Source organism: Scyliorhinus torazame, chromosome 11 (genome assembly GCF_047496885.1).
Source record: "Scyliorhinus torazame isolate Kashiwa2021f chromosome 11, sScyTor2.1, whole genome shotgun sequence".
NCBI classification, from domain to species: Eukaryota; Metazoa; Chordata; class Chondrichthyes; order Carcharhiniformes; family Scyliorhinidae; genus Scyliorhinus; species Scyliorhinus torazame.
In genome coordinates this window covers 170,554,968-170,568,790 of record NC_092717.1, presented here as the reverse complement: position 1 = coordinate 170,568,790, position 13,823 = coordinate 170,554,968, and the positions used below count along the sequence as shown (strand labels likewise).

The window sequence follows — 13,823 nt, the reverse complement described above, 5'->3', positions numbered from 1 at the left end:
GCACGTGTTGGCTGCTCGAGAAACTTCGGCTCAGAATTGATGAGCTGGAGACCGAGCTGCACACACTGCGGCACATCAGGGAGGGGGAACATTACCTGGACGCTTTGTTTCAGGAGGCAGTCACAACCGGTTGAATAAGTACTGTTAGTTCGGACAGTGGTCCGGGACAGAGTGGTGTGACTGCAAGGGAGGCAGGTAGGGGGATCCTGAGTTGAGGAGTTGAGGAGCCTCAGCCCTTGACCTTGTCCAACAGGTATGAGGTACTTGCTCCCTGTGTGGATGAGGAAGAGGGCTGTAGGGAGGATGCTTTGACTGACCACTGCACCGTGGTACAGGAAGCCATTCAAGAGGGGGGAGCAAAAAGACAAGTGGTAGTTGTCGGGGATTCTATTATTAGGGGGATTGATGGCATCCTTCGTAAACTAGATCGAGAGTCCCGCATGGTATGTTGCCTGCCCAGTGCCAGGGTGAGGGACATCTCTGATCGGCTTGAAAGGATTTTGGAGAGGGAGGGGGAGGATCCAGTTGTTGTGGTCCACGTTGGGACTAACAACATAGGTAAGACTAGGAAAGAGGACTTGTTTGGGGATTATCAAACACTAGGGACTAAATTAAAGAACAGGTCCTCTAGGGTTATAATCTCTGGAATACTACCCGAGCCACGTGCCAATTGGCATAGGGTTGAGAAAATTAGAGAAGTTAACACGTGGCTAAAGGAGTGGTGCGGGAAAGAGGGATTCCATTTCATGGGGCATTGGCATCAGTTCTGGGGCAGGAGGGACCTGTACCATTGGGACGGTGTACACCAGAACCATTCTAGCGAATAGGATAAATAGGTTGGTCACAAGGACTTTAAACTAGCAAGTTGGGGGGGAAGGGAAATGTAAAGCTATGGACAGTATAATGGTTAATGGAGATCAAGGCAGCAGGTTACGTGACAGGTTTTTTTGTAGAGATATGGGTTCAAAGACAAGGAAAATTAGGAGAAAGGGTAAGAGGAAAAATAAATTGCGAAAAGTTACTGATCAAGGTGTTAGGATTCATAACAAAGACATAAAAAACAGCATAAGTGTACTTTACCTGAATGCTCGTAGTATACGAAATAAGGTAAATGAGTTGATGGCGCAAATGATCGTGAATGACTATGATTTAGTGGCCATGACTGAAACATGGTTAAAAGATGGTCACGACTGGGAGTTAAATATCCAAGGGTATCAGACTATACGAAAGGATAGAATGGACGGTAAGGGCAGTGGTGTAGCTTTGTTGTTTAAGGATGGCATCCGGGCAATAGTAACGGATGATATTGGTGCTATGGAGGACAAGGTTGAATCAAGTTGGGTGGAAATCAGGAATAGTAAGGCAAAAAGGACACTGATAGGAGTAGTCTATAGGCCACCAAATAGTAACAGGATGGTAGGGCAGGCAATAAGCAAAGAAATAACGGGTGCATGTAGAAATGGTACAGCGGTTATCATGGGAGATTTTAATCTGCATATCGATTGGTTTAACCAGGTTGGTAAAGGCAGCCTTGAGGAGGAGTTTATAGAATGTACCCGGGATAATTTCCTGGAACAGTATGTAATGGAACCTACAAGGCAACAAGCGGTCCTAGATCTGGTCCTGTGTAATGAGGCAGGATTGATTAATGATCTCATAGTTCGGGATCCTCTTGGAAGGAGCGACCACAATATGGTGGAATTTAAAATACAGTTGGAGGATGACAAGGTAAAATCAAACACTAGTGTTTTGTGCTTAAACAAAGGCGATTACAATGGGATGAGAGAAGAACTAGCTAAGGTAGACTGGGAGCAAAGACTTCATGGTGAAGCAGTTGAGGAACAGTGGAGAACCTTCCGAGCGATCTTTCACAGTGTTCAGAAAAGGTTCATACCGACAAAAAAGAAAGACGGTAGAAAGGGGAAAAATCGACCGTGGATATCTAAGGAGATGAGGGAGAGTATCAAATTGAAGGAAAAAACATACAAAGTGGCAAAAATTAGTGGGAGACTAGAGGACTGGGAAGTCTTTAGGGGACAACAGAAAGCTACTAAAAAAGCCATAAAGAAGAGTAAGGTAGACTAGGAAAGTAAACTGGCTCAGAACATAAAAGCAGAGAGTAAAAGCTTCTACAAATATATAAGACAAAAAAGAGTGATATTGGTCCTTTGGAAGATGAGAAGGGAGATTTAATAATAGGAGACGGGGAAATGGCTGAGGAGCTGAACAGGTTTTTTGGGTCAGTCTTCACAGTGGAGGACACAAATAACATGCCGGTGACTGATGGAAATAAAGATATGATAGGTGAGGACCTTGAGATGATTGTAATCACTAAGGAGGAAGTATTGGGCAAGCTAATGGGGCTAAAGGTAGACAAGTCTCCTGGCCCTGATGGGATGCATCCCAGAGTGTTAAAAGAGATGGCTAGGGAAATTGTAAATGCACTAGTGATAATTTATCACAATTCACTAGACTCTGGGGTGGTCCCAGAGGATTGGAAAGTAGCAAACGTGACACCACTGTTTAAAAAAGGAGGTCCGCAGAAAGCGGGTAATTATAGGCGGGTAAGCTTAACTTCGGTTGTAGGGAAAATGCTGGAATCTATCATTAAGGAGGAAATAGCGGGGCACCTGGAGGGCAATTGTTCCATTGGGCAGACGCAGCATGGGTTCACAAAGGGTAGGTCGTGTCTGACTAATTTGGTAGAATTTTTTGAGGACGTTACCAGTGCAGTAGATAATGGGGAACCAATGGATGTGGTATATCTGGATTTCCAGAAAGCTTTTGACAAGGTGCCACACAAAAGGTTGCTGCATAAACTAAAGATGCATGGCATTGAGGGTAAAGTGGTAGCATGGGTAGAGGATTGGTTAACTAACAGAAAGCAGAGAGTGGGGATAAATGGGTGTTTCTCTGGTTGGCAACCTGTAACTAATGGGGTCCCTCAAGGATCAGTGTTGGACCCGCAGTTGTTCACAATTTACATAGACGATTTGGAGTTGGGGACCAAGTGCAATGTGTCAAAGTTTGCAGACGACACTAAGGTGAGTGGTAAAGCAAAAAGTGCAGAGGATACCGGAAGTCTGCTGAAGGATTTGGATAGGTTAGGTGAATGGGCTAGGGTCTGGCAGATGGAATTCAATGTTGCCAAGTGTGAGGCTATCCATTTTGGGAGGAATAACAGCAGAATGGATTATTATTTAAACGGTAAGATGTTAAAACATGCTGCTGTGCAGAGGGACCTGGGTGTGCTGGTGCACGAGTGTCAATAAGTTGGTGTGCAGGTGCAACAGGTGATTAAGAAGGCTAATCGAGTTTTGTCTTTCATTGCTAGAGGGATGGAGTTCAAGACTAGTGAGGTTATGCTGCAATTGTATAGGGTGTTGGTGAGGCCGCATCTGGAGTATTGTGTTCAGTTTTGGTCTCCTTACCTGAGAAAGGACATATTGGCACTGGAGGGAGTGCAGAGGAGATTCACTAGGTTGATCCCAGAGTTGAGGGGATTAGATTATGACGAGAGGTTGAGTAGACTGGGACTGTACTCATTGGAGTTTAGAAGGATGCGGGGGGATCTTATTGAGACATATAAAATTATGAAGGGAATAGATAGGATAGATGCGGGCAGGTTGTTTCCACTGGTCGGGGAAAGCAGAACTAGGGGGCATAGCCTCAAAATAAGGGGAGGTAGATTTAGGACGGAGTGTAGGAGGAACTTCTTCACCCAACGGGTTGTGAATCTCTGGAATTCCTTGCCCAGTGAAGCAGTTGAGGCTCCTTCTTTAAACGTTTTTAAGAAAAAGATAGATGCCTTTCTAAAGAATAAAGGGATTCGGGGATATGGTGTACGGGCCGGAGAGTGGAGCTGAGTCCACAAAGATCAGCCATGATCTCATTAAATGGCGGAGCAGGCTCGAGGGGCCAGATGGCCTACTCCAGTTCCTAGTTCTTATGTTCTTATGAACGAGCACCTCAAGACCACCCATCGATCAGGGAACCGCTCCAGCATTGAAGAAAATCGAACCAAGCGATTGGGACAAAGTCCAATCACTTGGGACCAGGTACAGGGTCCGCCCCGAAAGGCAGGAAGCCCCTGGGAACTATAAGAATTGAGCCCCAGGGTCAAATCGCTCTCTTCTCCACCGCTTCTCCAGCTCTTCACTCTTCAGCAGCTGATCAAAACTATAAGTCTTACTTCAACGCTCGCTACGAGATAGGTTCTCCTAGCTATCAATCTGTACCAACTTCGAATCCCTCAGGCTCAGAACCCGAACGAAAGGCCATTTGTTTCCCTGACCTGGTGGGTCAGTTCCAAGTTAAGTATAGGCCTGTTAGTTGTAGAAGTAGCTTAAACGTAGAATTTGTGCATGAGTAGTGATTACTGTGTATAATAAATGTGCTTTGATTTAAATCTCACTAATCGGTGTATTGGATTATTGATCATTACTCGGACTTGAACCACGTGGCGGTATCATAAAGATACCTGGTGACTCAAGAGCAAAGGTGATAAAACAGAGCAATTAAACCAAGGAGAAAATTAGCAACAAGACCTATTCAATAAACCTCTTCTAACCTTGCATTAAACCCACGCGCTTTGGCACTCCTTTGTTTTGTACTGTTAGTCTAAAGATACAACATATGCCACTTCATATCACACAGAGTGAATCAGCACTATGGGTGTAACCCCACTGGAAGGACTGCAGTGATTCAAGAAGGCAGCTTACCATCACCTTCTCAAGGACAATTATGGATGGTAATATATGCTGGGATCACAAGCGATGACCACATGCAATGAATGAATTCAGTTTCTGAATTCAGTTGTCTGAGAACTGGCTTCTAGGATGGTGAGGGCCTCAGGACGAGGCCAAGATCACCCACTTCTGGCACAAGGTCGTTGCAGACACTTCAGCCTGGTATTTTTCAAACATGTCCTGGGTGCCAGCATCATCGAGGATAGGGGTGATCACAAAGCCACCTTCTTTTGTTTGTCTACCACCATTCATGACTGAATGTGATAGGATTGCGAAGGTTTGATTCAATCTGTAACTTGTGGGAACACTTTTCCCCGCCTATAGACTGCTGCTTTCACTGTTTAACATGCCTCTCGACCTGAATTGTTCCGTCACCAGGTTAGCACCTCATTTTTCAGTGTGCTTGATGCTGTCCCTGGTGTATTTGTCCAACATTCTCATTGACATAATGTTGGTTGTCTGCCTTGATGGTAATGGTAATGTTGTAGATCTGCCGGCCCATGAGGTTGCAGATTATCAAAAGTGCCACATGAATTCCCAGTTTTTAGCTGCTAAATTTGCTTTTTACCTATTCCATGTAGCATGGCAGCAGTACCATATGTGGTTGTCCTCACCAGTCCAAAGATGTGCAAGTTAGGTGGAGGCCATGCTAAATTGCCCTTAGTGTCCAAAAAGGTTAGGTGGGGTTACTGGATTATGGGGATAGGGTGGAGGTGTGGGCTTAGGTAGGGTGCTCTTTCCAAGGGACTGGTTTAGTACAGTGGGCTAAACAGTTGGCTTGTAATGCAGAACAATGCCAGCAGCGCGGGTTCAATTCCCGTACCGGCCTCCCCGAACAGGCGCCAGAATGTGGCGACTAGGGGCTTTTCACAGTAACTTCATTGAAGCCTACTTGTGACAATAAGCTATTGTTATATTATTATTAAGGGCCGGCGTAGATTCGATGGGCCGAATGGCCGCCTTCTGCGCTGTAAATTCTGTGATTCTATGATACTAGCTTGAAGAGGGCACTGTGTCTCTGCAAGGTCTATGCTATATTGTTCAGATATATCAAAAAAGCTTATTCTCTGCTCGTATTCTATGTGTGTAGGTTATGGCCCTGTGGTGAATGTCCCTTTAACGGTAACACAGCAGAGGAAGGGTTACATGGCCAGTGTGATAAATCGGGACTCAGACTGTGGAATCATCCCATGGGGAGACTGGCTCCGAGGTAGAGACCTTTTGGGAGCCTGCTACAGCCATGCTTCTGTTATACAATTCTTATTAATACCTTTTGTGTTCACTAATGAAGTCTGCAAAAGTACATCTTTACAGGCCTCCTGCTGCCGCCTCTCTCTGATCCCATTCCCACAATGCACCTCCCACACCTCCCTGACGTATGTGGAGCCACTGGCTTGTGATGAGCAGATTGTTGCCACAAATGTTGATGGCACGGTGATGCTCCCTGTCTTTTTGGTCTTTCTCTAAAGTCCAATCTCGCACTATATGTACCATCCATCCTGGTATGTTGGTCAGACCTTGAATGTGTAGATCAGACCTTCACATTTTGGTCTCCTTCTTTGGTGATCACTCACGAATGAGTATGATTGTTCACCTAAGAAACTCTTGTTACTGGTCATGGGATCTGTGGGTTCTTGAATGGCTGTTGAGCCCAATCCTAGAGTCACATCTTCGATTGCACACTTGGTAGGTGTTTCCAGGAGGTGACATCGGTGCTTGAACTCTAGATCATTGGTAGTCCATTCTCAGGCTCCTTTTCCAGGCCTCCTCTTGCCGTCGGATGTCCTTGAAGAATTATGTCCCTTCAATCAGGAGGTTCCTCCAAGTAGGTCTTTTCTGAGCAAGGGTCTCTCAGGCATTGACATTGATGTTGCATTTCTTGAAGTAAGCCTTCAGGGTGTCTTTGAAGTGCTTGCTTTGTCCTCTTCTTGTTCGGAAACCTTCTTTGATCTGAGCAACGAAGATTTGCTCTGGAAGTTGGGACTCTGACAACCTAAGCACATAGCCGGCCCAATGGAATTTGTTTTGGGTGATCATGGCCTTGAAGTTGGTGTTCTTGGCTCCTTTAAGGATATTGATGTTAGTACACCTGTCCTCCCAGCTGATATGGAGAATCCATCTTGGACAGCGTTGATGGTACCTTTCCAGGGCTTTGAGGGGTGTCTGTACATAGTCCAAGTTTCTGAGCCATAGAGAAGAGTTGGAAGGATGACTGTCTTGTTCACAAGGATCTTGGTGTCAGCACAGAAGCCACGGTCATCAAAGACTCGTGTCCTTGGGCGACGAAGGAGGTCCTCATGGATTAGATATGATATTGGATCTCTGCTCGACGTGAGCCTTAGAGAAGAGGTGGCTCCCCAGGAATGGTAAATGTTCCACATTTTGGACGGTTCCTCCATTGATCCTGATGGAGGGAGAGACCAGATCTTGCCCTGGGGGGAGTTGGTAAAGGGCTTGAGTCTTCTTGAGGTTGAGGTTGAGACCCCGAAGGTGGCAAGCATGGCTTGGAGATTCTATTCTAAGAGAGGAACAAGTCCTCAACACATTTTGGTACAAATCTCTTAATTCTAGCGAGTAATAACTCAACAAAAATACTGTGAAAAGGCTTTTTTCCATTGGAGGGTAAGAAAGTAGCTGTTTACCCATACCTAAACCTACACACTCTTCGAATTAAAATACCAACTGCCCTCACACTACCCTCCCACACCACCAACCCTCGAAAGTCTGTCTTGCAACAAACTCAATGAGAATGTTATGAGGGTATGGCAAAGTGGATTTTGTCTGTATTGAGTTTTTACATATGTATTGTTGAAATATTTGATTTAGCATATACGTGGTTAACTGTCAACGCTTTTCACATTGTTTTCATAAAGGAAAACAACAACCTGAGTTTGTCTGTTTGTCTGTTTGATTTCCCTCAAGGGGCATTTTCTTTTTGGCTCACACAATAATTATTTGAAGTGTTAATTAGTTAATCATCCCAGTAGTCACCACAATTTAGAAATTCAAACATCTTGTGCATTGTGAGCAATAGTTGCATGGTCCCTCAGGAGAACCATTGTGACATCTGTTTGGTTGAGATGTTTTATTTAATCCATACAACATGAGGCTATTTCTTTTTAAAATTCACTCTTGGGACATAGGTGTTGCTGGCATCACCAACATTTGCCACCATCCTTAGTTGTCCTGATTTGATACAACTAACTGGCTTAGCAAGTCTACACAAGAGGATAGTTAAGAATCAATCTCTTTGATGTGAGGCTGCAGTTGCATACAGGACAAATAGCATAAGGGTGAAGATTTATTTTTATAAAGCAGTGTTATTCAAACTTTTATTTCCCTGGGATCAACTTTTGCCAACCGGCCAACTTTTGGGACCCATGCGGACCGTCTTTCACAACACATGCCAGCTAACCTTCGTGCCACAGGCCACATTTGCTTACCTTTAATGTGAAAGGGGAACCAGCTTGGTCCTCACAATCTCCCTCCAATCAGATTCACAGGAGGAGAAGGCTATGCGCATATCAGGTGCAGACCTCAGCTAGTTCCTTTGTGCTATCTTCATCTTTGTGAGAACGGAAAATCCAACCTCTCACATGTAGGTGGTCATGAAGGACAATAGGAACAAAATGCTTGTTTTATGCAGCATTGTAACTCCTAGGAGGTACTACTCCAGAATGCTGACAGCCACATGGGCTTTTGGTGTGTTTTTAATGTGCTGTCACAGGTCAGGTACATAGAATCATAGAATTTTCAGTGCAGAAGGAGGCCATTCGGCCCATCGAGTCTGCACTGACCCTTGGAAAGGGCACCCCACTTAAGCCTACGCCTCCACCCTATCCCAATAACCCCACCTAACCTTTTGGGGCACTAAGGGGTAATGCAGCATAGCCAATCATCCTAAACTGCACATCTTTAGACTGTGGGAGGAAACCGGAGCACCCGGAGAAATTCCACACGGACAAGGGGAGCTGTGATGCAGCAGTGCTAACCGCTGTGCCATGGAGCCGCTCCTACAGCAGCTTATTATTTTCATTTGGAGTCCACTGTAAGTTAATAACTGACTCTGGGGTCTCAACCACAAAATAAATTTTTCACCCACCACTTCTTCAAAATTAATCATAGAATTTATAGTGCAGAAGGAGGCCATTCGGCCCATCGAGTCTGCGCCAGCTCTTGGAAAGAGCACCCTATCCAAGGTCAACACCTCCACCCTATCCCCATAACCCAGTAACCCCACCTAAGACACTAAGGGCAATTTTGGACACTAAGGGCAATTTAGCATAGCCAATCCACCTAACCTGCACATCTTTGGACTGTGGAAGGAAACCGGAGCACCCGGAGGAAACCCACGCACACACGGGGAGGATGTGCAGACTCCGCACAGACAGTGACCCAAGCCGGAATCGAACCTGGGACCCTGGAGCTGCGAAGCAATTGTGCTATCCACAATGCTACCGTGCTGCCCCACAATGCTACTGTGCTGAAACTGAAATCTGAAACATCTCCTCTCATTTGCCTGTACTTCCCTGCACATGGGCTTCGCATACTTTTTTGCATTAGTACAATTGACAAAACCATACCTCAAGAAATCAACTTTATACTGCTTTGTTCCCAAGTTAAGATTCTTCTCTGTAGGCTGTTAACCAAAGGCCATAGAGCTCCATACAGAGCTACACTAGCACTGTTCTGTCCTGCCCTGGACTCTCCTGCACGGCTCTCTTCATCAGATTCATTTGTGGCATCCTGCCAGTAGGTACACTGCCTATTTGTGTCTCTGGCAGTCTCTTAATTGTAAAAAAAGATTCATCTTCACAGTCCTCATTTCTTGCTTGCCAACAGTTGAAAAATGGAAGAAGGTCTCCGCTGTGATTTGGTGCCAAAAACATGTGACCTGCTCACTGCTGCTACCTCTGGCTAGAAGACTGCATGCAGCTTCATTTCCTTCTCATTTGAAAGGTGGCAGTGGCCGCCATTCTCAATAAAAATGCAGGTGGTGGTCATTAGACATTTCTCCCCACGACCGATCACTCCGCGACCATTCCGACACCCGGTCGAAAGGACACTAGAAATTAGGTGTGTTTTTTATGCTGTGTTAGACTACAGTCTAAACCATTTATTGACTCAGAACATGTGCCACAATTCATAAACAGTTTCACAGTCACTTTTTACTGATACCGTCTTAATATTTCCAGGTATTTCTAAAAAATTAAAACTTCAAAGTCATTTTTACTTGATTTTTTTTAACCAAAGCCACTGGATAACTTTTCCAATAAGATAATCACTGCACACTATTAAGGAGAAGATGGTGGAAAGATGATGGCATCGTGGTAAAATCACTCCACTAGTTATCCAGTGATGCAGGCTAATGCTTTGGGGATATGAGTTCAAATCCCACTATGTCAATTTGGTGGAATCAAATTCAATTAATTAGAAAAAGTCTGGAATCAATTACCATGAAACTATTGATTGACACAAAAAAAACTCAAATTCACTAACATCCTTGAGGGAAGGAAATCTGCTTTACCTGGTCTGGCTGACATGTGATGCTGGTCTGACAGTAACGTGGTTGACTCTTAACAACCCTCTGACATGGCCTATTTAGGCACTTAATTCAAGGGTAATTAGAGATGGGCAACAAGTGCTGGCCTTGTCAATGATGCCAAATCCCATCAGAGAATTAATATGCTACCATGCCCATTCAGCCAGGCAAATAAGAGTCCATTCTTGTAACGGCATTAACCTTTCTATAGTCCACACACAACTGTTGGGTACTGTCTGGTTTAGGTACCATCACTATGGGTGAGCTCCATTGGCTGCAGCCCACTTCAATTATGCCATTTTTAAGCACACTCTCAATCTCTTTGTTAACCTTGCCAATTTTAAAGGGTTAAGTCTATATGGATGTTGTTTGATTGGAACAGCATTTCCCACACCTACATCATGTATAGCCATTTTAGTACTTCCCAATTTATCTCTACAAACTTGCCCATGTGATATCAATAACTCTTTCAGGTCAGTTTGTTTTTCCTCTGGAAGGTAACTCAATAATTTATCGCAATGTTTAAGAACATCCTCGTTTTCCAATTTAATTTGAGGTATGTCAAATTCACAGTCCTCTGGAATTGGTTCATCACTTTGAGATAGAATCATTAAAACCTCCTCCTTTTTCTCTCCTTTCCTTTCAAAGTACCTGTAAGCATATTCACACAACACACTCGGTGAGTCTTCTTTCTATCTGGTGTTTTTACCACATAATTCACCTCAAAAGGCAGAAAGTTAAAAGACAGGACCTCGAGGGTTGTAATCTCGGGATTACTCCCTGTGCCACGTGCCAGTGAGGCTAGAAATAGGAAGATAGAGCAGACAAACACGTGGCTAAACAGCTGGTGTAGGAGGGAGGGTTTCTGTTATCTGGACCACTGGGAGCTCTTCCGGGGCAGGTGTGACCTGTATAAGATGGACGGGTTGCATCTAAACCGGAGAGGCATAAATATCCTGGCCGCGAGATTTGCTAGTGTCACACGGGAGGGTTTAAACTAGTATGGCAGGGGGGTGGGCACGGGAGCAATAGGTCAGAAGGTGAGAGCATTGAGGGAGAACTAGGGAATAGGGACAGTGTGGCTCTGAGGCAGAGCAGACGGGGAGAAGTTGCTGAACACAGCGGGTCTGGTGGCCTGAAGTGCATATGTTTTAATGCAAGGAGCATTACGGGTAAGGCAGATGAACTTAGAGCTTGGATTACTACTTGGAACTATGATCTAGTTGCCATTACAGAGACCTGGTTGAGGGAAGGGCAGGATTGGCAGCTAAACGTTCCAGGATTTAGATGTTTCAGGCGGGATAGAGGGGGATGTAAAAGGGGAGGCGGAGTTGCGCTACTTGTTCAGGAGAGTATCACAGCTATACAGCGAGAGGACACCTCAGAGGGCAGTGAGGCTATATGGGTAGAGATCAGGAATAAGAAGGGTGCAGTCACAATGTTGGGGGTATACTACAGGCCTCCCAACAGCCAGCGGGAGATAGAGGAGCAGATAGGTAGACAGATTTTGGAAAAGAGTAAAAACAACAGGGTTGTGGTGATGGGAGACTTCAACTTCCCCAATATTGACTGGGACTCACTTAGTGCCAGGGGCTGAGACGGGGCGGAGTTTGTAAGGAGCATCCAGGAGGGCTTCTTAAAACAATATGTAGACAGTCCAACTAGGGAAGGGGCGGTACTGGACCTGGTATTGGGGAATGAGCCCGGCCAGGTGGTAGATGTTTCAGTAGGGGAGCATTTCGGTAACAGTGACCACAATTCAGTAAGTTTTAAAGTACTGGTGGACAAGGATAAGAGTGGTCCGAGGATGAATGTGCTAAATTGGGGGAAGGCTAATTATAACAATATTAGGCGGGAACTGAAGAACATAGATTGGGGGCGGATGTTTGAGGGCAAATCAACATCTGACATGTGGGAGGCTTTCAAGTGTCAGTTGAAAGGAATACAGGACAGGCATGTTCCTGTGAGGAAGAAAGATAAATACGGCAATTTTCGGGAACCTTGGATGACGAGTGATATTGTAGGCCTTGTCAAAAAGAAAAAGGAGGCATTTGTCAGGGCTAAAAGGCTGGGAACAGACGAAGCCTGTGTGGCATATAAGGAAAGTAGGAAGGAACTTAAGCAAGGAGTCAGGAGGGCTAGAAGGGGTCATGAAAAGTCATTGGCAAATAGGGTTAAGGAAAATCCCAAGGCTTTTTACACTTACATAAAAAGCAAGAGGGTAGCCAGGGAAAGGGTTGGCCCACTGAAGGATAGGCAAGGGAATCTATGTGTGGAGCCAGAGGAAATGGGCGAGGTACTAAATGAATACTTTGCATCAGTATTCACCAAAGAGAAGGAATTGGTAAATGTTGAGTCTGGAGAAGGGGGTGTAGATAGCCTGGGTCACATTGTGATCCAAAAAGACGAGGTGTTGGGTGTCTTAAAAAATATTAAGGTAGATAAGTCCCCAGGGCCGGATGGGATCTACCCCAGAATACTGAAGGAGGCTGGAGAGGAAATTGCTGAGGCCTTGACAGAAATCTTTGGATCCTCGCTGTCTTCAGGGGATGTCCCGGAGGACTGGAGAATAGCCAATGTTGTTCCTCTGTTTAAGAAGGGTGGCAGGGATAATCCCGGGAACTACAGGCCGGTGAGCCTTACTTCAGTGGTAGGGAAATTACTGGAGAGAATTCTTCGAGACAGGATCTACTCCCATTTGGAAGCAAATGGACGTATTAGTGAGAGGCAGCACGGTTTTGTGAAGGGGAGGTCGTGTCTCACTAACTTGATAGAGTTTTTCGAGGAGGTCACTAAGATGATTGATGCAGGTAGGGCAGTAGATGTTGTCTATATGGACTTCAGTAAGGCCTTTGACAAGGTCCCTCATGGTAGACTAGTACAAAAGGTGAAGTCACACGGGATCAGGGGTGAACTGGCAAGGTGGATACAGAACTGGCTAGGCCATAGAAGGCAGAGGGTAGCAATGGAGGGATGCTTTTCTAATTGGAGGGCTGTGACCAGTGGTGTTCCACAGGGATCAGTGCTGGGACCTTTGCTCTTTGTAGTATATATAAATGATTTGGAGGAAAATGTAACTGGTCTGATTAGTAAGTTTGCAGACGACACAAAGGTTGGTGGAATTGCGGATAGCGATGAGGACTGTCTGAGGATACAGCAGGATTTAGATTGTCTGGAGACTTGGGCGGAGAGATGGCAGATGGAGTTTAACCTGGACAAATGTGAGGTAATGCATTTTGGAAGGGCTAATGCAGGTAGGGAATATACAGTGAATGGTAGAACCCTCAAGAGTATTGAAAGTCAAAGAGATCTAGGAGTACAGGTCCACAGATCACTGAAAGGGGCTACACAGGTGGAGAAGGTAGTCAAGAAGGCATACAGCATGCTTGCCTTCATTGGCCGGGGCATTGAGTATAAGAATTGGCAAGTCATGTTGCAGCTGTATAGAACCTTAGTTAGGCCACACTTGGAGTATAGTGTTCAATTCTGGTCGCCACACTACCAGAAGGATGTGGAGGCTTTAGAGAGGGTGC

The 13,823-nt window shown here is 45.2% G+C and overlaps 1 pseudogene; it reads left to right on the top strand.

Annotated features, from left to right (window-relative positions):
- Positions 1-13,823, top strand: part of LOC140385951 (nucleosome assembly protein 1-like 1-A) — a 37,926-nt pseudogene that overhangs the window by 10,518 nt on the left and 13,585 nt on the right.